At 47.0% G+C, this 24,932-nt stretch overlaps 1 protein-coding gene across 1 annotated transcript in view; it reads left to right on the plus strand.

Moving 5' to 3' along the window:
- NOL6 (nucleolar protein 6) overlaps positions 1-24,932 on the plus strand; it is a 471,490-nt gene that overhangs the window by 13,353 nt on the left and 433,205 nt on the right. The gene's annotated exons all lie outside the window — the stretch shown is intronic.

Below are 24,932 nucleotides of genomic sequence, written 5' to 3' on the forward strand. Positions count from 1 at the left end.
CAACTGTTCAGAGACTGCAAGGATGTCCAGTATTTCCAGGATGACATCTTGGTGATGGGGCGAGACCAGCAAGATCATGACCAGAAGCTGGGAAGGGTGCTGAAAACACTTGAGAACAAAGGTCTCACAGCGGAGTGGTCGAAGTGTAAGTTGGGACTGCAGTCGGTGACGTACCTAGGTCACGAGATCGGACGACAGGGCGTTACCCCCAAATCGGAAAACGTCAAAGCCATCGCTGAAGCACCGCCGCCCAGGAACAAGGAAGAGGTCAGGTCGTTCCTGGGGATGGCGGAGTACTACAGCAAGTTTGTGGTACACTTCGCTTCCAAGACCCACAATTTGAGGCTGTTGACCAGAGACAGCACAGTGTTCCAATGGACACCGGAAGCCCAAGCAGAGTTCGAATTGATCAAAAGGGACGTTACCGGAGCTGTTCCCCTCAAGGGGTATGACCCACAAGGCACCACTATACTGACGACAGATGCCAGTGACAAAGGCCTGGGTGCTGTACTCATGCAAGACAGAGGCAGAGGGGAGATGGAGACCATCAGCTTCGCATCCAGAGCACTGACAGATACAGAGAGCAAATACAGCGTGATCGAGAAAGAAATGCTGGCGGTCGTATGGGCCATGATGAGATTCCGGCAATTTCTGTGGGGAACACGCTTCCTACTCAGAACAGACCACAAGCCGCTGGTGAAGGTGCTGACGTCGAGTGGACATGCCAGTGCCACCCCTCGGATATCCAAGATGTCTCTAAAGTTGCTCGAGTTCAGGTATGATGTCGAGTACATTCCTGGGAGCCGGAACCGAGTAGCGGACTATCTGAGCAGGGCAGCCGCCATGGAGCCAGGAGAGGATGACCCTACCGGCAGTGGGGATTTGGTAGCTCTAATAGAGGACCAAGAGAAGCTGATCAGTCTACAAGAATGGACAGAGTCCTATGAAGAAGACACTGACATAAAGGAAGTGAAGGGGTACATCGCACACGGATGGCCGGATAAAAGGAACGTAAGAGCAAACCTCAAGCCGTACTTCGAAGTGCGGGAAGAACTGTCGATAGGAGACAGAGGGATCTTCATATACAGAGGAGATAAGGTGATTCCCCCAAGGACCCTCACCTCAAAACTAATGGACTTGCTACATGAGGGACATCTGGGCATAGGGAAACTCAAGGCACGTGCCAAACAAAACTACTGGTGGCCAGGCATGGACATAAGGGCTGAAAGGCATGTCAGAGAGTGTCCCCAATGTCAACGGGCGGACAAGACATTAAAACCATTGAGGCCAGCGATAGGAAAGTTTGACCCCCCTTCAAATCCGTGGGAAGAACTATCCATAGACATTTTGGGACCGGTCCTAGACGACCAAGGCACACAGAAATATGTGTGTGTGCTGATGGACTGCTATTCAAAATGGCCAGAAGTGAGAGTAGATGAATCCATGGACACGGAGAACATCCTTAAATTTCTGTCTGAGACTTTCACGAGGGAAGGAATACCAAAATCGATCTTGAGTGACAATGGACCCCAGTTCACGTCAGAAAAATGGACTAAGTTCATGCACAGAAATGGCGTCACTGTCAAACACACCGCAATCTACCATCCGGCCGGAAACGGTTTAGTGGAGAGATTTAACAGGGTAGTGATGGGAGCCATACAAGCGGCCATCTCAAGTGGACAGAACTGGGAGAAGGCGCTAGAGAACATGGTATGGGCCTACAGAATAACCCCTACTGGAACGGGATACAGTCCCTTCCAAATACTGAGAGGACGTGAACCCTTTACCCACGACAACAGAATTTGGAAGGAAAAGCTCATCACCAGTGAATGGTCCCCCGCAGTGGTGCGCGCCAACCTGGAGAAAGCACAGACAATTTACAGCAACCACTACAACAGACGAAGGAATGTCAAAGGCACAGGTCTGGAGCAGGGAGAGTGGGTAAGAGTAAGATTGGCCACCCTGCAGAAGAAGGGAGACAGCAAGTACAGCAAGCCGTTGCAAGTGGTAGAAGTGTACGATCGGGCTGCCTTACTAAGCGACGGGAATGTGTGGTCCCAAGACCGCATGGCCAGGTGCAATAAAGTTTTGGGCTGGGAACAACAGAGCGCCGACTGGGAAGACAAGGAAGGCCCCGAAGTGGAGAATAATCAAGCAGCCGCGGAACAGCAAGTTGGGGAGAGAGCTGGAACGGAAAGTGGAGAAGGAGAAAATGAAAGTCAAGGATTGGAATGGGACAGGCAGGAGAGAAGCACGCACGAAGGAAGAGTTGAGAACGAAGGGACAGTAAACCTTGAGACTCAGAGGCAAGAGTCAATGGAGAACCCCGTCAGGGTCACCAGGAGTGGAAGGCAGGTGGTAAGACCTTCCAGATACCGAGATTTTGAATTGGACAATGAACTGTGAGTGACTCTTTCTTGTTTAATAAAAAGGGGGAGATATGTAGCATACGCATTCTAGTTGTTGCACGTCACGTAGGCGTGACGTGCGACGGCGAAGTGAGAAGCTGCGCGCGCAGCGTAGGCAGAGCGCGCGAAGGGCAGAGAGTGATCGGAAGCGCCGGCCGGCGCTCCTCTGTGACTTGTACTTGCCAAATAAAGTCTTTACTTACTGATCAAGCCCAGTGCCATTATTTACAAGAGAGCGACTTTACAGTAGGGTATAGATTGCACGGTGATGTTTAGAACTGCATGTCGTTTCATTGCACATTTTTCTATTTCAATTCACTTGCACTTTCTTTCTTTGTGGTTTCACATTTCCTGCGCTTGGCCGCTTTGCTTTAACATTGAGCAGGGTCCTCTACTCTTTGATGAGTTTTGTGTAAAATTATAGGTCATCACTAAGATTATTATTTCTATTGTTGATAGATTCCCCTGATGAAGGGCTATCCCGTTATGCCCGAAATGCATTGGGATTTTTAAACATTTGGATGCTGCTGTGAAGCACTGCGTTTATGTTCTACTCATCTTATCTTGAAGAATGTGAATTAAACTTCTTCGGATACAAGATACCAAGACGTGCTATTTTGTGAATTACTTTTGTACACTGTTTATGTTTCATTTGACGCTGTCTGATTATGATATATTAAGCTAATAACTGTATTTATTACCACAGCTTATAACTGTTTAAGCGTCTTTGACGCCTTTCGTAGTGCATTGGGTCATTCCAGATCACTGTCTGGATATTTTCTTTTCGTGTCAAGTCACAGTAGGCTTGCAGGGCCTCTCACCCGGTGCACACGTTGTTGTGAAAATTGTTGATTTATTGTGCTGAGTTTATTGTATGCTGATTACTTTTGACTATTGAGTGCAATAAGGCTGCTATTACCTTGACCGATTGGGTACAAAGCCACTCGGATCTGTGTGTCCAGAAAGGCAATCATTTCTATCCAGAGAGTATCTTGGCAAAGATCCTTGTCTCCGTATTTACTAAGGAGATCTGGCGGTAAGAAATACAAGCATCTTGTTGACATCCAGTTTTTAAAATGTTAACAAACGTTGCTCAGTGCAGATCAGATGTTTTCAAGTTCCTCGTGGTACATACTTAATAAATGTGGGAACCGGAGCAAAGTAATTCCTTTATATTATTCAAGGGGGAATCCATTAGGTTCTGTTCTGCATTGGCCATAGTAACTTCCTCTTCTATCATAGGTCTATCTAATGTGTCTTTCTCTTGATTGTTTAAAATGTTATGCTCCAGTGAGAAAGATCATCTATGAACGGAATTGCTAGTTTGCGATCCATTAGTTTGTGTTCTGTGTATAAAGTGTGGTAAAATGTTACAAATGTATATTTGAATTCTGCTGCTGTGATCTCTGTGGCCTTGTGGTAGTTGAGGAATTCTCCTAAAAACAGTGTCTCTTGTGGCAACCCATTATAGTAGTTCACCAGCTGTGTCCCTTGTCTTGAATGCACGGGTATTGTGAGGCTATCCATGCTTCTGTAGGTTGATCTAGGTAGATCCGCTTGATGGTTGATCCATCATTTGGTATTTGGCACTGCAGTTCTTCTTCTCAACCTGATTGTACTTATTGTTTCTCAAGTTTGAGCATCCTGGGTTCAAGTTCGACAGTGTTATTTTCCCCAAACTTTATTTTTAAGGTACACTCTTGCTTCACTGTGAATCACCAGCAATCTTGTATCTCAGAGATTATAACTTTAAGAAACTGTAGGAAGCTGGCTCTCTATATAGTGCACTAAAACGAAGTACACTGTGTAGAGAGTCCAATGGATCACCGATTGGTTTACTGAGGCTAAAGAAGATAATACTAACGCTCTCTATTGTGGTAGTGTGTCTATGAGCAGTTAGGTTCATCAGAGGATAGTATTAAGCATTTCCTGTACTCACGGAGGCAATAAATGAGACATACACTCAAAGAATAAATCTGAGACCAAATTAGAAAAATAACACTTCTTTTTATATATTGTGTGAAGCTAAGAACATCGTCCAAAAGTAAGTACTGTGTTTGTTAGAAAATGTTACAGGTAAGTAAACTTTTCAAAGTCGTGTGCCTTCATGCACAATGCAATCGTATGGGAGGAAAAGATGCATATTCATAACTGTAAGTGCAGTATGTTTCAAGGGTTCATCTTCTGGGTTTCGGATTGTAGTGGGCCAAGGTCCAAAGTACTCCTAGCAGTTCTTTCGGAACTGTGCGGGTTTAGCAGGGAGCTGGTGAGATTAGTAGCTGTGTGCACAGCGGAGAAGGGGGCCACCTGGAAACAGGCTGCTAAGTGGGGACTTGGGGACAAGTTAGAGCGCTTCGTAATGGGGGCTTGGGTCTCAAGTGGTCTTGGAGTAAAGGAGCACAGCCAGTTCTTCGGTACCCAGGCTGGGCGTCTCGGATGCAGAGTAGTTAGGTCGGCTGAGCAGGATGCGCAAAGGTGCTCCTTGCAGTTCGGGACAAGCAGCTGACAGGGGTGAAATCAGGACAGATGGGCCACTCGCAAATCGTGTCTCAGTGATGCTGATATCCCACGATGGCTGCTTGGTCGTGGTGCAGTGAGAATCCTGATTGAACTCTTGCTGTTGTTGCTTGGTGGAGGGTGTCCAGGAATGTGGGTATTGGTGCTGCATAGCTCCGGTCAGTCCTGGTATCTTCACACTGGGTGGGGAGACAGATCTGGCTCTCCGGAGCACGGGTCCCACTACCTGGTCATCTGTGGCGGGGGCAGCGGAACTTCAAGGTGGTGGATTGGACGCTGGTTGTCGGTGCCTGCGGGCTGCAGGGGAGTAGTTACTCCTATAGGTGATTTTTGAAGTGCTGACAGGCTTCCCAAGGCTCTGGTAGATCTCCAGCTTGCAGAACGAGTTACTTAGTTATGTTTTTGTGAGAGAGTTTTGAGTGGGCAGGTTTTCACGCCAAAAGTTCAGTTCTTCTACAGTTTTCACCAGGCAGTGACTCTTCTTCATCATTCTTCCCTTGGTCCGTTAATCTGAGTTCTTGGGTTCAGGGGTGCCGCCTAAATACTCAAGTTAGGGGCGTTAAGGGCTGTGACAGTCAGTAGTCAATGGTCTGCCTACCTTTTAGGGTGTGTACACCCGTTTATATGACCATTTCTTGTGGGAATTGGGCTCAACCTTGACACCCTAGAAGGCTAATTCTGTCCAAAAGAAGATGGAGGAACCTGAAGTTGCGGTGTCCTCAACAGCTAGTCCACCTTAGGGGTGGTGCTGGCTTGATGTGGGACACACCTCCTAATCTTACTAATTTTTCCTCCTGTCTTGCTGCCAAAAGCGGGGTCTGGACAGAGGGACGTGCATCTCCACTATCTGGAGGGGCTGGCGTCGCATAACAAAGGCGGCAGGGCCTTCGAAGCTTCCCGTCCGGGTATGCAGATCCTGCATGGAGGAGGTGTAAACACCTCTACCCAGAGCTGGCTTTGTTACTGACCTCCGAGATCAAAAGGTTCTCGCCTCAGGGGGTCAGCAATGTGTTTATGGTGGCTGGCTAGTCGAGACCAGTCGATTAACATACTAGTAGTCGATAGGTTTTCAGGGGGCACCTCTAAGGTGCCCTCTAGGTGCAGTTATTAATAAATCCAACACTGGCATTAATGTGGGTTTATTAAGACTGTGTGTTTGGTACAAAACACCTTGGGGTACAGTGAAGCCATCATGTAGTTGGGTAACTCATAATCATGAGTGTCCAACCCATTTGCTTGTTATGGCTTTCCTGTGCACTTGTGATATCCAAGAATGGACTTGGATATCGCTGGGTCACATCCACTCATTCGGATATGCCCACACATGGGGTATAGTACAGCCTACCATCGGGCTGTAAGGCCTGCTGTAGGGGATGGTTTACCTATATAGCATGTAGTGCTTTGCAAGCATGGCACCCAGTGTGCTATGTCGCCTCTTCATTTTTCTCTGCACCAAGACATGCAGACTGCAATGGCAGTTTGCGCGAGCGTAGTGAGGTGTCCCTTAGGGTGGAACAAATCATGCAGCAGCATTTAGGGACACTCTTTGATTTCAATGTCTTAGTTACCAGGGATACCATTTACTAGGGACTTACTTGGAGTCTAGAGTGGTGTCAGTTGCGTAACAATGGTACAGGTTAGGGAAAGAACACTCGTACTGGGGATCTGGGTAGCCGGGACCCAGTACACTTTGAGTCAAAGTTGCATCAGATACATGCAAAAAGTGGGGGGTGACCATGTCAAAACGGTCACTTTCCTACAGAAACCCATCCCGATTACCACCGTTCCAGTCTCCCAAAGTGTAACACTTTAAGAAACATGACACCTTGTTTACCTCCAAGTATTTCTTGATTTTAGACAGTAATAACTGGGTGATTTCTGTGTCTGTTGTTCATCACGCGTTAAACCTGCAAGTGCTATGCTCTTCCGCTTCAGGCATGCCTGTATTAACTTTCATTGGCAAGTGAACTTGTATATCTGTAGGGAGAACGAGGATACCTGTGGTGGATGGCTTTTATGAAGGGAAGGAAAAAGTGGTCAATTCTAGACTAGGATTTATGTGCTGCCGAGACATGAGCATAAGTTTTAATGTTGGAGTTCCACGTGCATTAGATGTCTCAGAATCCTAAGGAAGCAGTCCATTCTGAGAGTGTGATACACCTATGCGGGCTAGCAGTGTGTCCATGTCTCAGTCCATAATCATATTAAAGTATCCTCCTAGCACTCCTGTCCCCTGGAAGTCTTGCTATTGATAGTCTAAGTTTGTCAAGGACCTTCTTGGCCACTTGTGGAGGAATATATTTGCACTGATTCAATTCTAGTCTCTCCCATCCAGTTTGCTGGACATTGATATGTAGCAACCTAAGGGTCTGTTTTCACCTGTGAGATAGTGATGCAATAAGAGCATTAAAATATGTATTAAAAAAGTGGGAATTCTCTAAAGGATTGTTATGAGCTATCCAAAGCCCATATACAGACACAGGGATAAGGGTTTAGCTGATTGCTAATAGTTTAATCTCTCAAAACGAATTACAAACCACAGTTTGAAGCCGGGGTGTGTACAACTGTAATGTAGTTAAGGACTGCAGAAGTTAGTAAAGACTCCTCAGGGCTCCTCACTGTCGCCTATCCTGTTCAATATTTATATGCTTCCTCTGCTTCAGTCCCTAAAATCCTTGAAAGTCACCACTTTCAATTACGCAGACGAACTGCAACTTACTTTCACAATTGACAACTTCCCAGATTCAATTTCTCAATTCCAGAATACCATGCTCCATATCGGTCAGTGGATGGATGGAAACCAATTGAAGTTAAATGCGGATAAGACAGTACTGGTTCTCTTTGGCATTAGTCAACTACTGTGGGGCCCTCACTATTGGCCATCTAAACTTGCCCCCCCCCTACTCCGTCTAATTCGGTTAAAAGTCTGGGGGTGATCATTGATAGTGAGCTCTCATTAAAACCACAAGTAAATTCAGTTGTGTCTACCTGTTTTTTCCAGCTTCGGAAAATAAAAAAGATCAGCTGGATGCTCACCCAACCAGCCCTGACCCAAGTGGTAATGGCCTTGGTGTTATCACATCTAGACTACGCCAACGCCATCTATCTGGGTCTCCCCGTTACACTTAGTAAACGTCTGCAGATGGCCCAAAATCAGGCGGCTAGACTTATATATCGCATCCCGCAATCGCAGTCAGCCAGACCTCTTTTGAGGCAACTTCATTGGCTCCCGATTACTCACCGCGTTACCTTCAAATCAGCTTGTATATTTTTTAAGTCCTTAAACGCTCGTAGCCCGAAGTTTATTCAGGACCTTCTGTCCAGATATATCCCGTCCCGCAGCCTCCGCTCTGCTTCTCAAATCCTTCTGACTGTCCCTCGTTATAAGTCCCTACACAAGGGAGGCCGCAGGTTCGCAACCCTTGCCTCAAAGTTCTGGAACTCCCTCCCCTTGGAAATCCGCTCTTGCACTACTCTTCTTCCATTTAGAAGGCTCCTAAAAACTTGGCTGTTTGTCCAGGCCTTGGCGCAATCTCTCTGATGGTCTCCTAACTGTAGTTTCTGAACTCTGTCGGTCAGCGCCATGAAACCCTCGGGTGTGCGAGCGCTTTATAAAACCGTGTTAAGATAAGATAAAATGAGGTAAATGGAACAGCAAAGGAAGGAGTTTTCTACCCAAAGGTGGCTCTGTCTCTGTGCCTATTATAAAGTTGCAGAAAGGGCAGTGTTTTTGGACTACACTGTAGTTAGCTTACCACGTGCTTTCAATCCTTGTAATGTCGCCAGCAAATTTGTGGTGAATGTTGGCAAAACCAAGTTATTAGTATTTTGGCGTCAGAAAAAGAAACTTTGGTGCTTGGCATTTTTTTTGTATTACTTGTTTTTTATTAAGCGTTCGTGACCGCAATCAATACACTCGGTAATACTTTTAAAATCTTATACTCGCATATATCAGTCAGTACTCTGTTTCCTTGTACAGAGTCTGTCGGGTGATCCGAGTCTTATCTCCTTCAAATATCCACGCAGGTATTACCGTGAATCATGCATGGGTTATGCAAAAGAAGAAAGGAAAGGTGAACAGACCCCCTTCTTGAAACAAAACCCTCCCTTCTCCCCATGGCCCTCCTCCCTCCCCGGAGTCCATTCTTCGTTAAAGTTACAGGTATACTGCTTCTGTTCGTGGGTCTAAGACAAGATAGTGCAGTAGGAGTCCAGAATTGATCAAAGAGGGGAAAAACAAAGAAGAACAGAGAAGAATAAAAACAAAATAAATGCGGTAATCGGGGTGCCGGGTGATCTGGAGACACTTGTCTGGTAGGGATCTAGCTCAGGATTAGTGTCTGGCGATCATAGTGGTCCTGATTAGAACTGGAACAGGTGTAGTGCTCTAACCCTCGTGGGGCAGGTGGTAAGTGGGAGACCGTTAGAGATATAGCTGACTAAGGGGCCCCAGGCGTATTCACAATTTTTTAACTCGGCCCTGTAGATGTCAGTCAGGCTTTCCATAGTGAATGCCTGCCATAAAAGTGCATGCCATTGTGTTAAGGCTGGAGCTTCCTTCCTCCTCCATGCGGCGGCTATTGCCGTCTTGGCTGCCCCTAGACAAGGCCACATTATGGCCTGGCCAGCTGGTTGATATTTCAAGCCTGGGTCCCGAAGACCAAGAAGTGTAAAATCTGGAGAATCAGGGATGGGGTAGCTCAGTATCTCCCTGATTTGGGCCAGGATTTTGGACCAGAAGGGCCTAATTGTGGGGCAGTTCTACCATATGTGGCGAAAGTCGCCCAGGAGGCCATACCCTCTCCAGCAGAGGTCTGATGTGTTAGGAACTATCTTTTTTAATTTCGAAGGGTATAGATACCAATCATAGAGTATCTTGTAGTGAGCTTCACATAGGCCTAGTGAATGGTTGTGTCGCCTTATATCCCTCCACGATGCTTTCCATTGTATGCTAGCGGGAGGTTATGTAGCAATAGTGAATAGAGAAAAGAAATGGCACCTTTTACTGATCCTGCCCCCTTCACATAGCACTCTTATGTCGTGAGTTCCCTTGTCGCCCCCTCTCTAATCTCGCTTTGCAGGGCCTAGTGCCGCAGCTGGAGATAGTGGAAGTATTCCGTGTCGGGTAGGTGGAAGTCTCTTTGGCAACGTTCAAATGTCAGTATGACCCAATTATGAAAAATGTCAGCAAGCATAAGGCATCCTCCCTCTCTCCACGCGTCAAAGGGACCCAGCTGTAATGCTGGTGGGAAGGCTGGGTTGTAGTGTATGGGGGTGAACGGAGAAGGGAACGTTGTCCAATCGGTCTGTCTCAGTACTTCGTCTCAGATTTTGAGGGTCGTTCTGGTAGGGGTGATCCAGCGGTAATTTTACGGTAATTTCTCAATGCAAAACATCATTTACCTCTAGTTTACCGCTTTAAAGGTGAGGGACCTTTGCCACCGTGTATCACCTTCAGGAGACTTTATATAAACATGAAAATTCAAAATGCAATCAATATTTAAGCCAATAATGAGAGTTGTGAGTATTTTTAAAGGGTTTTATTTTCTAGTCAAAAGTTATGTTTCTCTGATTCTTTATTCGTTAATCAATTTTCAATCAGGTTACAGAATTGAAAAATAGGAAACATAGAATTAATACAGAACATATTATAGATTGCATACAAAGTACTCCATAAAGAAAAGGGAATGAGGCATCAAATGTCAGTCAGAACTCTTTAAAGCGTTTCAGGAAAAATATAATTCAGGAGTGAGTTTTGCAAGGCTGAGCAATAATTAATAATTGTCAAAAATCTCCCATAGAGAGAAATAACTGCATAAGACAAATAACTCTTTTCAAAACCAGCTAGTCAAAAGCATAAAACTTGAAGTTTTAGCATCAAAATCTGTCCTGATCTCTCAGCTGCTCTTTCTCTGTGCTCGCCTGTTCATCTCTGCTTCTCTGTGTCTGACACAGAGAAGCTGCCCTCCCTTTACAAGACCACAGAAACTATGATCTGACAAAAAGCAAGGCCAGCCTACACCTCCCTAAAATATGTGAACAAAGCTACCTTCTCCCTCTGTCTCCTTGGACGCAATCGCCACCTAGTCTGCACCCACGACGTTCACGTACCTAACCCGAATGATGTCTGGTCAGATCTGCTCCTCTCTCCTTCCTGACACGCCCCTTAAGGGTTCATTATTTATACCCTAATTCTTGGCTGGGTATACTGACAATATTGCAGTTTCAGTAGAAATTTGGACTGTGATTGGTTGGCACAGGTGACATAGGGATCTTAGCATCCTGTTCTCATCGCAAGTCCGACCCATACTGGTTCTGACAATAGGGGCTGAATGCTAAGAACAATATACATAACATGTATCAATAAGAACATTTCTTTCAACAAAATGTATCAATCAATTTCCGTCTCGTTTTCACATCGCACACAGGGACGACTCTCTCTCACAAACACTGGTACATTGGTACGGTGACAGGAGTGTGCAGATTATTGTGGCCTTCAGATATGTGTTTTCATTTGAGGCACTTGCCAGTTCATGCAGCTGGCACATTCTTCTGCACATGTGCCTCCCATTCAGCACACTGCTGACAATTCCCAGCCGTGCTGGATTCCTAGGCAGCCATTTTATTGTGGGCCCAAAAGCAAAACAAACACAAAAGAATATTAATTTATGAAGTAAAGTCCATTATGTTCACCTCCCACCATTATAATACCCTGTATTAATTATCACATAGCAAAAGCTATTAATGTAAAGCAGCCTTTCTATTACTTGTGCACAACATGCAAAATGTGCAATATAAAAAATAGCATAATCATGCACTAGTGCACATTTTCAAAGCGCAAACAGTTAATACATGTTCATAGCAACATGCTCTAATGTTTTAGATAGCTTTTCATGCAAAATGCGTTTGCCCCACATGTAGTGTTGGTGCATGGTTGATTAAGCAATACACATTATAAGAAAGATGTGTTATGAACTGAATATGCATTGTCTAAATATGCAACAAAGCCAAGGTCTCTTGATACTTGAACAGAGTAACGAAGGTCTTTCATGGAGAGGAGAAGGGAGGAATCATTACATTCCTTATCTCAAGGGTAGAGAGGCCACAGCGTGCCTTCCAAAGGAAACTGAAATCAAACGTTTTTTCTACACTGCAAAATGCCTGTTATTTCAGCACAATAATGTGCTATTTTAAAAGTTAAAAAAAAATAATTCTTAAATTAAATGTATGTTCTATAGTGAGGATAAACACATTTTTTTTACCACCCTGGATTAATAAATTGAGAATGAGTTGTAAACTAAAGCATTTCAGACTGAAAGCATTTTGACCAGGCCTCATTTCATGTTTCATGTGTTTTCATTTGCAACAAAATCGGCGTGCCATTTTAAAATGCAGATGGTCTGAAACACAAAAACCAAGTATTGCCTGAATGTAGGTGAAATCTGAGCTACATCAGGGGTCCTTCTGTAAGCATTGGCCGGCCGATCCAACTTTGGTTTTCATAGGAGGTCCCATACCACCCTGCCCGAGATCGCTTGGTGCATGTGTAGCCAGTGTTTATCTGACTCACGTTGGGACCATTTCACTATGACACAGAGTTGTGCTGGTTTATAGTAGAGGTTCAGGTCGGGCATCGCCAATCCCCCCTCATCCGAGGGCTTCCGAAGGAGGTTGGAAGGGAGTCTCGGTCTTTTATTCTGCCGTAAGAATTTCTTCAAAATTGTGTGGACTTCATGTAGGAATTTTCTCTCAAGGTCTATGGGCAGACTCTGAAATAGATGCAAAAACTTTGCGCTAATGTCAGATTAGGGAGTAAAGATTTGGGCAGGTTAATTCGAAGACCCTCTATCCCCTCGAAGCGTCCCAACTCCTCCTGAAGAGTCGCCAGAGATCGCTGCGAATCAGAGAGTGTCAGTGGGTTAACGTCTGCAAACAGGGAGATCTTATGTTCGTCGTAGCCCAAATCTACCCCCCATATCCCCTGATTCTCACTAATATTTGTGGCTAATCGTTCAATACTGAGTGCAAAGAGGAGTGGAGATAGTGGGCAACCCTGTCGTGTTCCCTTCCCTAGGAAAAAGGGCTCAGAAGCTACCCTGTTAAACAAAATTCTGGCACTTGGGGCAGCAAATTTAGCCTTTATCATATTTATGAATGTCTTGCAGAAGATGAATCGTTGGAGCACCTTAAAGAGGAATGGCCACTCCACCCGGTCAAACGCCTTTTCGGCATCTAGGCCGAGAAGAACTGCAGGGATCTGTTTTTTAGTAGGGTTTTCAATGAAGTGAATCACTCTGCGCACGTTGTCATGCGTCTGCCTACCCTTAATAAAACAGGATTGATCCGGGTGGATCAAATCCGGCATCCGGCTCCAATCGGGTAGCCAGGATCTTTGAATATAACTTGCCGTCCAAGTTGAGAAGTGATATGGGCGATAAGATCCACATTGTTGTAGGTCTTTTCCTGGTTTAGGTATTACATTATTCAGTGTTTCGCGCATACTATGTGTTACCTGTTTGGTGCTTGCTATATGATTAAAAAGGGCGGTCAGATGGGGGATTAATTCTCTGCTAAACGTTTTATAGAACTGCGTCGTCAGGCCCTGGGGACTTGTGCAACGTCATACCCCCATTGCCTTCTGTACCTCCTCCTCTGTTATAGGTTACCCCAATCGATCATTCCAAGCTGCTGTGATCTGAGAAAGCTTATCCTCACGTAAGTATTGTGTTTGTGAGTTGGGTCGGTCAGCAGTATATAGTGTGTATTGAAGGCAGGGCCTTGCGTGCACACATTGCTATGTTAGAATAAGCTTATTAGACATTTAAATGCAATTTTGCAGCTTTTGCACACAACACTGCATGTAACTGTTGTTGTAAGTTAGACTGCTTGAATTTCTTCACATTAGAAAGACTTGTTTTTAATATCCTTAGACTTGCATCACAACCTCAGTCTGTACAGTGTGTGCAGAAGCCTACACCTGATCACTCACTGGTTTGCAAGAACATCCAATTGCAAGGCTCGTGCAACACGTTGGCACCAAATTTAGCATGCATTTTAAAGGGTACTCCAGTCCCAGCGAGAACACCGACATTCTTGTTGCTAGCTAACGGTAGCTATTTACTTTTAAATAATGAAGATTGCTGCGGTATGCTGGCAGGGATTCTGTACATTGTGACCGTCTCCCAACGTGTAGTCTGCTGTAAGAATGTGCTTTTCCCGCCTCCGCATGGGAAGCTCAATGTATCCATCTGGCCTTCCATTCCGACCTTGAAAGCAGAGTTCAACAAGATGAGTCGAATAAGGGCTCTATTGTTACAGAAAAAGTTGCCCTTACTTCATCCCGCGAAACATTTGTCCTTCATGTGGCAAACACCCGCACTGAAGTGCATGCGCTTTTAAATACTGATCTCCCACTACATTTCGGCGCTTTTGTTCACAGTGTATTCAATGCCTCGTCAACCACAGGCTTGGCTCATTTTTTAGGTCTCGCCTGAGCCAGCGCATGCGGTGCTCTGCGAGACATTTAGTAAGGGCTTTAAAAAGTGCTACCATAAGCTGCTTTGGCTGGCCTTGCGCTTGCGTTCACACTCGCAACCGCCAGCTCTCAGCGCCATCTGTCTTTCCTCTCACTTGATTGCTTTCACGCTCATCCGCCCCTCCCCTGCGTCGTCGCGCTGCTTTCACTTTCGCGCTCGGGAATGGAGGAATACTATGTCAGAATATTAGACCAGCTTCAATGAAAAACAGCAATCCTTTTGAAGGCAAGAAATTCTCACTCCATCAGAAGGTAAATTGGTTTTAATCGCCAAGCTTTAAATTTATCTTTTAAAACTGGAAGGGTTGTTTTTGGAAGACCTCGGAAAAGCCATCACTTCGTTGAGATAGCGCAGGAGCTGACTATTGTTGGAGAACTCTGCTCATAAGACTGCAGGTTGTTAGTCATCTACTAAATAAAACAAACCGTCTAGTCTCTGATCTCTCCCTCGGTCTCTTTATTCTCAATTTCTTGGGGTTGCCACAGCCCAGCTTTGCCCGAATCGAAGAATTCTTTAAATAACTCTTTGGAAGTATAGGAATGGATGCATGTACATTGTGTTTCTTATGTATCCAACTCTTATCTCTATAGTTCCTTTTAAGAGGGAATTCTCAGACTGTTAACTATCGACTAAATGTCCAAGCAGAGCCCGTTCCCTGAGACACCCAGTTCCATGTTTGAAATTAGATGCTTGTTAACTGAAGGGGACCTTTAGTGGAGAGAAATAACTACATTGACTCACAGGTTTGTCACTTTCAGAAATAAAATCTTCCTTTTCCAATAGAACTACTTTCAGACTGTTGGTGGATGTTTAACTACCACTAGGTCTAGCTTTTAGCTTTACTACTGTAGAATCTTTTGCATTCTTGAGTAGTTCTGGCACCATACCAAACATTAGATTCTCAGAGTGGCTTGTCCGATAGATAGTGAGCTGTTTTAAAGCTTCAGACCTCGTCTTCTAGAAGAAAAAAATCTAAATCGAAAACAAATGTAAAACACCAGGAAGAAGTGCAAAACATAATTTGTTTCTTTAGCTGAATGAATTTCCATAGTGAGAAGACATTCATTTTGGAAAGTATTAGAAGTTTACGGGGGGCAGCTCGGAGAGCAAACTTTCAAATTTTTTATTTTTATAAAGCAATTAATACTTCTTATTCGCTATTTCTAAGGACTATACGTAATCAATATTACTATTATTCAGTTTAATTATACTCCATTTACTGACCTCTGAAGGATGGAAGGTTGGAACGGCCATGCTGGGATTCTCGTGACCATTACCTGTGTGAATGTCAGTGTGGGTATTCATGTCACTGGGCCAAGTCCATTTAGCCAAGAAAGCAAGCCAGGGGAGGGGGTTTTGTCCTAGATAAGTTGTTAAAGTGAGCGAATCCAGAGAAGAAATTAGAAAGGTTTATGTTGAAGATCTAGAACATGCTCATTAATTAGGTCTGTGTTTTCACTAGGAGTAAAACTGTTTTTCTAACTCATAAGTAACATGAGTGCAAATTGCAGGCTAGTACAAAGTAAGGTGGCAACCCCAAACTAGCACTGGAATAGCCAATAGGTCTCGCTTTTGGGACCTTATAAGTATTTAGTTATGCAGCACAATATCCTTGGTGCAACAACATCAACTGTTGCATGGCTAAACACTTATAAGGTCCACAAGCGAGACCTATTGGCTATGCCGAAGCTTGTTTAAAGTAGTAAGCTCTGGCCTTGTGACTTCATTCCAAACTATATTTGGTGTGATTCCGGCATTTTTCCGTTCTATTTTTTCCAGCCTCTTTGGCGGTTTACCGTTAATTCTCCCTTTGGCTGCTGGTGCACTGCTGTTTAATGTGCTTGCTCAAAAATGGCTGCACACCCTGTGTCACAAGACAACATGCCCCGTCTGATCCAGCTTCGCAACTGGATGCTTGAATACCATGGAACGCCACCTCTGGCCACCCTGAGTGTAGCATATGGATTGTCTTTCCGGTTTTCCTACTTTACATGCGTGCAACCTGTTTTCCATTGCCTGGATTGCTGTTTTGAATGGGCTCTGGATTTGTGTCTCTGCCATACGGTGTATCCTAACCCGGATTATGATCTACTGATGAGTCCCTTAGTTGCTCATGAGTTAGACTGTTCTGGTATTGGAATAATGGCCTGTGCAGCGGCACAAGGAGTCCTAGGCATTTGGAACATATGGACTGCAGCCCATGACTTTATGGCACGCAGTTATCTCGAAGAACACCCGAGTTGTCCTATGATGGTGCTAGAGGCTCCGGCTGTCGAAGAACATGCATGTTCCTTCACGTTATTGAATTGGATGGCTGAAATGTTTTCTGATGATAACAATGACTTCCTCTTGGAGGCGGTTGCAACGTACTGTGCCTATACGCTGTTGGATTGATTTGACATTTGTCCATCTTCACCACGGCCTATGCTCAGACAATTTTTGCAGTTTTTTCCTTATTAAGGTTGGGTAGTATGCTCTCCCTTTTTGTGTTTTTCAATTTTTCTGACTATTCAGAACTTATTACTCCCAATTATATGTTTTGGCACATTTTTAGCTTGATTCTGTCTCACTCGAACTTGAACTCTGCGTTCCTAAATTGCCTCTCTTCTTGTACGTGTTCCGATCAGGGGAGGGTGTAGTGAAGGCAGGGCCGTGCGTGCACACATTGCTATGTTAGCAAAAGCTTATTAGACATTTAAACGCCATTTTGTAGCTTTTACACACTACACTGCATGTAACTGTTGTTGTAAGTTAGACTGATTGAATTTCTTCACATGAGAGAGGCTTGTTTTTAACATCCCTAGACTTACATCGCGGCCTCAGTCTGTACAGTGTGTGCAGAAGCCTCCAAGGTTACCATAACCATGTAAGCTGTTATTCGGGCTGATCGGCCCACGCTTTAGACACATGTGGACAGCTGCAGCTAACTGAAATTCTAGTGCCTTTAATATTGCACTGCATGCATGATGATGGCACCTTTTGGAGAAAATCCTTTTCCTGAGAGAGAGAGATTTGCTGATCCTGATGTGATTCACTTCTGCTGATCTTGGAGGTATGGGGTTCCCCATTCAAGCCTAAGCGACCTTCTATAATTATTATTATAAAACCTAGTTCCTAGCTGGGGAGGGTGGTACACAAGGCACTATAGGACCTGTTTCCGATATCCTTATAATATGATTTCTCCCTTTGTGTTTTATGGAATTGTAACAATGCTAATCTTATTATTTTTAATCATATGCCTTTTATGTTAGCAAAAATACTGCATCTTAGAGCACGTCGTTAAAAGAAACATTTTTTTTTTTTTTTTTTAAAGGCAAGATTTTATTGAAGTTCAAACATCATACATTTTACGCCTACAACCCTGAGGCCGGCTATTACTGTCACATGGTTCTCAGTGTCTGCGGGTTTATACAAGCATCCGTTTGTGGAACAATTTATGACGTACATCTGTTACCATCTTGCTTTTCTTTTTTATAGTAACAACAACTCAACTCGTGGCTCATCAAAAGTTCACACCTCTACTTATGTTTCATAACTCTTACAGTTCAGCCTGCTAGGTCTCCTATTTATTGTGGGATATGGGCATCCATCCCCTACCCGGGTGGTTCACAATCCTAGTCTAAACAGTAGTCAAGGTATCATCTGTTTTTAAGCATATCCCCGGTTAGGTACGTAAATTAATCAGTTGTCTCCCTCTTCATCCTCCGAGCTATCCACTTCACCCTCTGATAATGGGTCACAAATGTCCCCCCTGTACGTGTTCCAGGGTTGCCATAGTTTATTCCATTTACGTGGGTTAGCTCTTGCTTTGTACACTGCCCTTTCTGTTATCATAAGTGTGTCCATGTTTCTGCACCATTGTGCCAGAGTAGGAAGTTCCGCCGCCCCCCATTTCTGTGCGATGTCGCGCTTGGCAGTCATGAGGCTAATCGTAGACCACAGCCTTCCGTGGTATGATACATCTGTTGGCCCCCATATGTTCAGTAAGCAGACTCGGGGCTCAGGGGTCAGCGAGACCCCCAAAGTCTGGAAAACGGTGTGCATCACCTGCTGCCAGTAACCCTCAATGGCCGAGCAGCCCCAAATTGTATGTATGAAGGTACCTTGTTCTCCGCATCCCCTGAGACAGTGTGGATGGTCTGCTCTCTGTAGTTTGTGCAATATGGTTCGTGTGTAATATATCCTATGTAAGATTTTCAGTTGTATTAGACGGAACCTAGCCGACACTCCAGCCTCTCGTGGCGACGCTAACGCTGCATTCCACTCGGTATCATCTAGTGCTCCCACGTCCTCCACCCACTTCTCTCGCAACTTCTCCAATGCATCGGGCAAATTATTCAGTAGTTTTCTGTATGTGAGGGAGGTCGCACCTGCCTGCATAACGTCCGTAAGTAGGCGATCCTCAAGCGGCGAGGATTCCGGGATATGTGTCCCTGTCGGGATAGCTGCCTGTAGAGCGTGTGTGATTTGGATGTATCTAAATCTTTCTGTTGTTCTCATCTCGTAATGTTGTTGGAGATACGTGAATGGAACTACCCCACCCTCCGACCACATGTCCCCAACTGTCGAAATCCCTATATTGTCCCAGTGGGTGAAGCCTTTAGTACGTCTAAGGTGTCCCAGTGCTTTCGTATCCCATAATGGGGTCATTTTCGTTATAACTCCTCCCCACTTAAGTCTCGCCTGTGCCTTATACCACAGTGTCACTACATGTTTGGTGGGTCCTATCAGTTTACCAGCAGCTCCCTTGTGATATAGCGGTGTCAGTATGCTATGCATCCCTAGTTGTGCCCTGTCAGCCATGAAAGCCGGGTCTGCCTGTGGGGCGTGGAGCCATTGATTAATGATTTTAAGCTGTGCCGCCCAGTAGTATAATTGCAGATTTGGTAGTGCAATCCCGCCTTCATACCAGCCCCTATTTAGTTTTACATGTGCTATGCGCGCTGGTCGATCGCCCCACAAGAGACCCGTCAGCACCGCCGTCACTTTCTGGAAGTAGCTCTGAGGTATCAGAAGCTGTGCGTTTTCGAGTATGTAGAGGAAACGAGGCAGCGCCATCATTTTGAACAGGGCTGCCCTGCCTAGTAGAGTCAGTGGAAGCCCCTTCCAATGCTTCACATCGTTACGGAATCGTGTAAGGGGAGGCAGCAGGTTGGACTCGTAGAAGACCGCAGAGTCCAGTGTGACGTATACACCCAGGTATTTAAAGGCTGTGGTGGCCACTGCCAGAGGGCAGGTGGCAGGAAGCACAGGGGGGGGGCCCTTCAGTACATAGATTATCGACTTCGCCCAGTTAATAGTGTAGCCCGATGCTTGACCGTGTGTATCACATACTGCAAGAAGATTCGGGATACTTCTCTCCAGATCCGTCACATATATCAGCATCATATCTGCATATAAGGAGACCCTGTCCTCCCAGTCGTTATTCCAGCGTATATTCCCTTGAGCAGAGGTGATGTCCTGATGGTAATCGCCAACGGCTCTAGTACTAGCGCGAACAAGATAGGCGACAGCGGGCATCCCTGCCTTGTCCCCCTCGCCAGGCAGATTTCTCGTGATATGTGTCCGTTCGCCACCACTCGTGACATGGGGTCAGTGTACAATAATTTTACCCAAGAAATATAATTGGGACCGAATCCCATACAAGTCAGTACCGCAAACAGGTAGTGCCATTCCACCATATCAAATGCCATTTTGGCATCAAGTGACAGTATCGCTGCCGGCGTCTCTAAGGACGGCGCTTTCGCCAGCACCCCATGCACCCTCCGGAGGTTCAGCGCTGTACTTCTATGCGGCATAAAGCCCGACTGATCCGGGTGTATCAGCTGTTCCAGGTATGGCTGCAGCCTGTTCGCTAACAATTTTGCAAGGATTTTCGCTTCCACATTAAGGAGTGATATGGGCCGGTAGGATGCACATTCGTTAGGTGGTTTGCCTGGCTTCGGTATAGCCACAATGGTCGCCATCCGTTGGTCAAGGGGCAGTATCCCTTTCTCCCTACTTTCCGTGTACATCCGTAAAAGAGGTGTACTCAGGGATTCAGACATCGTTTTGAACCATTCAATGGGTATCCCATTCGGGCCCAAAGCTTTCCCCGATCTAGTCGAGTTGATGGCCAACTGAATCTCCTCAATTGACAAATCGGCGATGAGGTCTTCTACTGCCTCGGCTGTCAGTGTTGGTAGTCGTACGTCACAGAGGGATACCAAAGCTGTAGCTTCAGTCACCTCTATACTCTGGGTGTACACGTCCCGGAAGTGACCGGCCAATATGTCCACTATCTCCTCAGGTCGTGTGTGTGACTCCCCACGTACATCATTTAAGCTTAGTATACATCTGCTGCCCCCCTTCTTCCTGTCTAGCCAAGCCAAAAGTTTACTTGCCTTATCTCCTATGTCGTATATCCTATGTGTGGTTGCTGCAATGTCCACCGTCGTTTGGTGTCGCAGGTGGTCGTCGTGAAGGCGCTGACGTAGTTGTAAGGAGTGTAGTGTGACGCGTTTGCCTTATCGAGCTCCCGTTCAAGCTCCACCAACTCTCTCCTCTGAGCACGTTTGTATTCTGTTATCGCGGAAATGGCCTGTCCCCTGAGGACTGCTTTGTAGGCTTCCCAAAGGATTGAGGGGGAGTCCACCGAGGCATCGTTTTCCTCAAAGTAATGACGGGTAGCCTTCTTCAGGTCTTTACCAACAGACGGTACCTTCAAATACCCCGGATATATCAGATATATCCTTCTGCGGGTCGTCTCATGACTGGATAAGGATAGAATTAGAGGTGAGTGATCTGAGATGCCCCTCGACTTTATCTGAACATCGTCTACAGTGAGCCGACCATTGCCTAGTGTGAGGAAATAATCAATTCTGGACAGGCTATTGTGTGTAGCGGAGTAATAGGTGTACTGCTGCTCTTCCTGGTGTGTCTGGCGCCAGATATCGATCAAGCCCTGTGCCTCCAGAAAGCCACTAAATCTATTAATGCCAGTTACTTGTGGACGTGCGGGGAATCTGTCACGTGTGTTGTGTATTACCGCGTTGAAATCCCCCCCTACAATCAAATCGCCTTCCGGGAGTTCTAGTAGGAACTTGCCGAGGTCCGGTAGTGCCACAGCACGCAGCGCTGGGGGGACATATACCGATACCACGTTTAGCGTCCTGCCCTCCCATTGTCCGTGTATAGCAGCAAATCGGCCCTGATCATCTATCTTGGTGGACTGAAGTATAAATCGTGAGGATGTTCGCAACAAAATACCCGTTCCGCGGGAGCCGGAAGTGAATTCTGCGTGTGCTACCATTTGATAACCCCTTCTATTTAACGCCCGTCGAGCACTGCCCGCTAGGTGTGTTTCTTGGAGAAGTACTAGGGCCGGGCCCAATCTCTTAATGCCCTGAAGGACCAGTCCCCTCTTTATTTTGTCCCCCAACCCTCTGACATTCCAAGACATTATCTGGAGCGGCATCACCGGGGCCATTTGTTCCACTTCGCCTGGTGCGTTATTTCTTCTTGGGGCCATCAGTATGCCATCGGAATGATTGTATCCGTCCCTCCGTGAGCGACCCTCCCGGGGGGGACCCCCTTGTCTGTTCTTGTGGACCGCGGCACCCCACCCGTAGTGTGCTCGGTGTCCGTGATGTAGACGTGCTAACTTGTGTCAGTTTTACTCGCTTATGATCCCTCTCAGCGATAGTCTTGTGGTGTGTCGCAGTGTCATGAGCCAAACAGTTTACCTCGCTAGTAGAACTACATAGAAGGTAAAAAACACCCCGTCTCTGAACTCCCCCCCTCCCTGCCTCCCTGCTATACGGACTTAGAACTGCCCACCCCCCCAACTTAGCAGAGTGCTTGACCCATCCCCAATACAGTGTACTTGCGCGCTGGGGCGAAGGGATCTCCGGAGTCAGCGGCCTCTCGTCGTCTCCTTGGAGGCCTTCTACCCAGAGTCCAGTGGCAGCCCGATGGGGCAAGCTGTGCCTTAGTGTCTTAGTGCATGGTTTGGCAAGTTATTGTTCTTCGACCTCTTCATCTCCCTCAATTGCTCTCAGGGGCGAGTTTACCCCCATTTCGCCTCCCGAGGCTTGGGAGCTCGGATGATGGCCATTGTCCCGGTGTTTCTGTGTTCTATTGGATCTGCGCGGTGGATTAGCCGGTCTCCACCCTTCCAGCCAGTCCTGTGCAAGCTCCGGTGTGTAAAAGAACCATGTCCTATTATCCGCCACAATACGTAGTCTGGCCGGAAAGAGCATCGAGTATGGAATCTCCCTTGACCTCAGCACTTTCTTCACATCAAAGAACATTCTTCTTCTACGTGCGACTTCCGCCGTATAATCCGGGAAGAAGGCCAGAGTGGCGTTCTGTATTTTGATTGGAGGAGATGTCCGTGCCGCTCGAAGGATCGCATCCCTATCACGGAAGTTGAACAGTCGAGCAATAATAGGTCGCGGAGCAGCTCCCGTCTTTGGTTGTCCTCCCCGAACACGGTGTGCCCTTTCTACGGAGAAGAATGCGGACAGACCCTTCGGTTTCAGTTCGTTTTTAATCAGGTCCTCCACATAAAGGTCCATAGCCCTCTTCCCCTCCGACTCCGGCACTCCGAGGATGCGGACGTTATTGCGTCTGGAGCGTCCTTCTTGATCATCCAGACGTTCTTTCAGCGCTTTATTCTCAGCGGACATCTTTTCCATCGCCGTCTGCAGTTCAGAGACATCCTCTACCAACGATTTGGTCACAATCTCCACCTCCTTGACCTTTTCCGACATTTTATGAAAGTCTGCCCTGATCAGCGTAATTTCAGTGGAGATCGATTCCACAGTCGCCTGTACCTGCGCTAATGCCTTCATCACGTCGTCCAGTGTCGCCCCTTTGCTGTTCGTTCCACCTCCGGATTTGCCGGCCTGTGAGTTCCCATCCTTCGGGGAGGACGTGGTCTTATCACATGCACATTTGTCGATGCGGGTCTGCGTGGTACCACTCTTGGGGCCTTTTCCTGCCATTGCCACAGGGTCTTCTGCAGGCACCTGCTGGCACTAGAGATGTCCCTGAGCGAGTTGGCGCTGCGTTGGTGTGTCGTCGGTCACCCCTGCACACTACTCTCCCAATTCCGTCTCTCAGCCCTCCAAGTATTGAGGGTGCCGTCAGTCCTTACAAGTGCAGGGCGAGGGGCGTCGTGTTAGGCCAGTTCTAGGGGTAGGAGGTTGCGTTCTCCCCACTTGATTGCTGTGACGTGTTGCTAGTGGTGTTATCCCTTCCGGCCCGTTTTCGTGGCTGTAGGTACCGCCGCGGCCGTCCGTGCAGCGAATATTCGTGAGGCTCCCGGTGTCTGTGAGGCTGCAGGCGAGTCTTGTTGTTAGTAGGGGCCTATCGTGTGTTTGATGCCCTCAGCTGCAGAAGCGGGACCAGAGCGGCCTGTTGAATACTGACCGTCCTTCCGCAGGGTGTGGGCGGAGGTCTGTCGTCTCCTCCACTGCTGGAAGTGCCCGTTCCGAGTGCCGTGTAACTGACCCCTTTAGTTGGCGCGTCGTGGGACTGTTGCTGTTCTAGCATGCAGGGTGTTTGCAGTCCCGTTTCTCCCAGAACCGCTCTCCCGGAGGGCCTGTGCAATCGGCCTCAGTGGCCGTCGTGGCTTTTTGTCTCCATAGGGTAATTGACCAGGAGCATGTCCCAGGGGGCCCGCCGTTACACACTGTCTCCGTGTGCCCGTTCAGTTTCCCAGTTCTGCTGCCCCAGTCCAGCCTTCCGATGGTCTTGGTGGGCGATCACAGTGGGGGGGGGGTTGGGGGGGGACGGCGGGGCCGTGTCACGATCTGTGTTCGGGTTCAATTTACCGACGGCCGCCACTCGCATTCACCGTTTCCCCCCCCTGCGCCGGTGGTCGAGTTGGCTCTTTCAGCCGACGCTCGGCTCCAGTCACGCCCCACTACTTCTCTGTCCGGGCAGTATGGCGGCCGTCTTCTCAATTTCGGCAGCCTCCGCCTCTCGCGATATGCTCGCCTCTCAGCACGGGTCCGTCCGCCGCTGTGCAGCCGCCGCCCTTCGCTCGGGTGTCCGCCTCCACAGCTCCGGGTGATTTCCTCTCATTCGCGATCTCGGCCCCGGACGGCCACTTCCGGTGCAATGTCGCCGGATCAGTGCCACTTCCTGTCGGGCTCTTCCGTGCGGACACTCCCCGGTCTCTCTTCCCTTCCGCAGGCCGCTTCGTGACGCTTCCAAAACTTGCCTTCCCAATGCCGGATTTTCTTCAAAGTCGCTGCCTCATGGACCGCCCGGTCCCAGGGTTCGGGTCTCAGTCCCAGAGGTATGATTTTCGTCGGATGAATGGTCGGATAGCCGGAGAGGTCGCCTCACTCACGGAGCCTGTCCCTTATGCGACCGCCATCATCGGCTGCTAGCCACGCCCCCCCAAAAGACACATTTTTAAACGTTTCCGTGTCTCTATGTACTCACGTTGTGGACTGGTATGAGAATGACAAACGAAAGA

The sequence above is a fragment of the Lissotriton helveticus genome, chromosome 2_1, assembly GCF_964261635.1.
Source record: "Lissotriton helveticus chromosome 2_1, aLisHel1.1, whole genome shotgun sequence".
In the NCBI taxonomy this organism is placed as follows: Eukaryota; Metazoa; Chordata; class Amphibia; order Caudata; family Salamandridae; genus Lissotriton; species Lissotriton helveticus.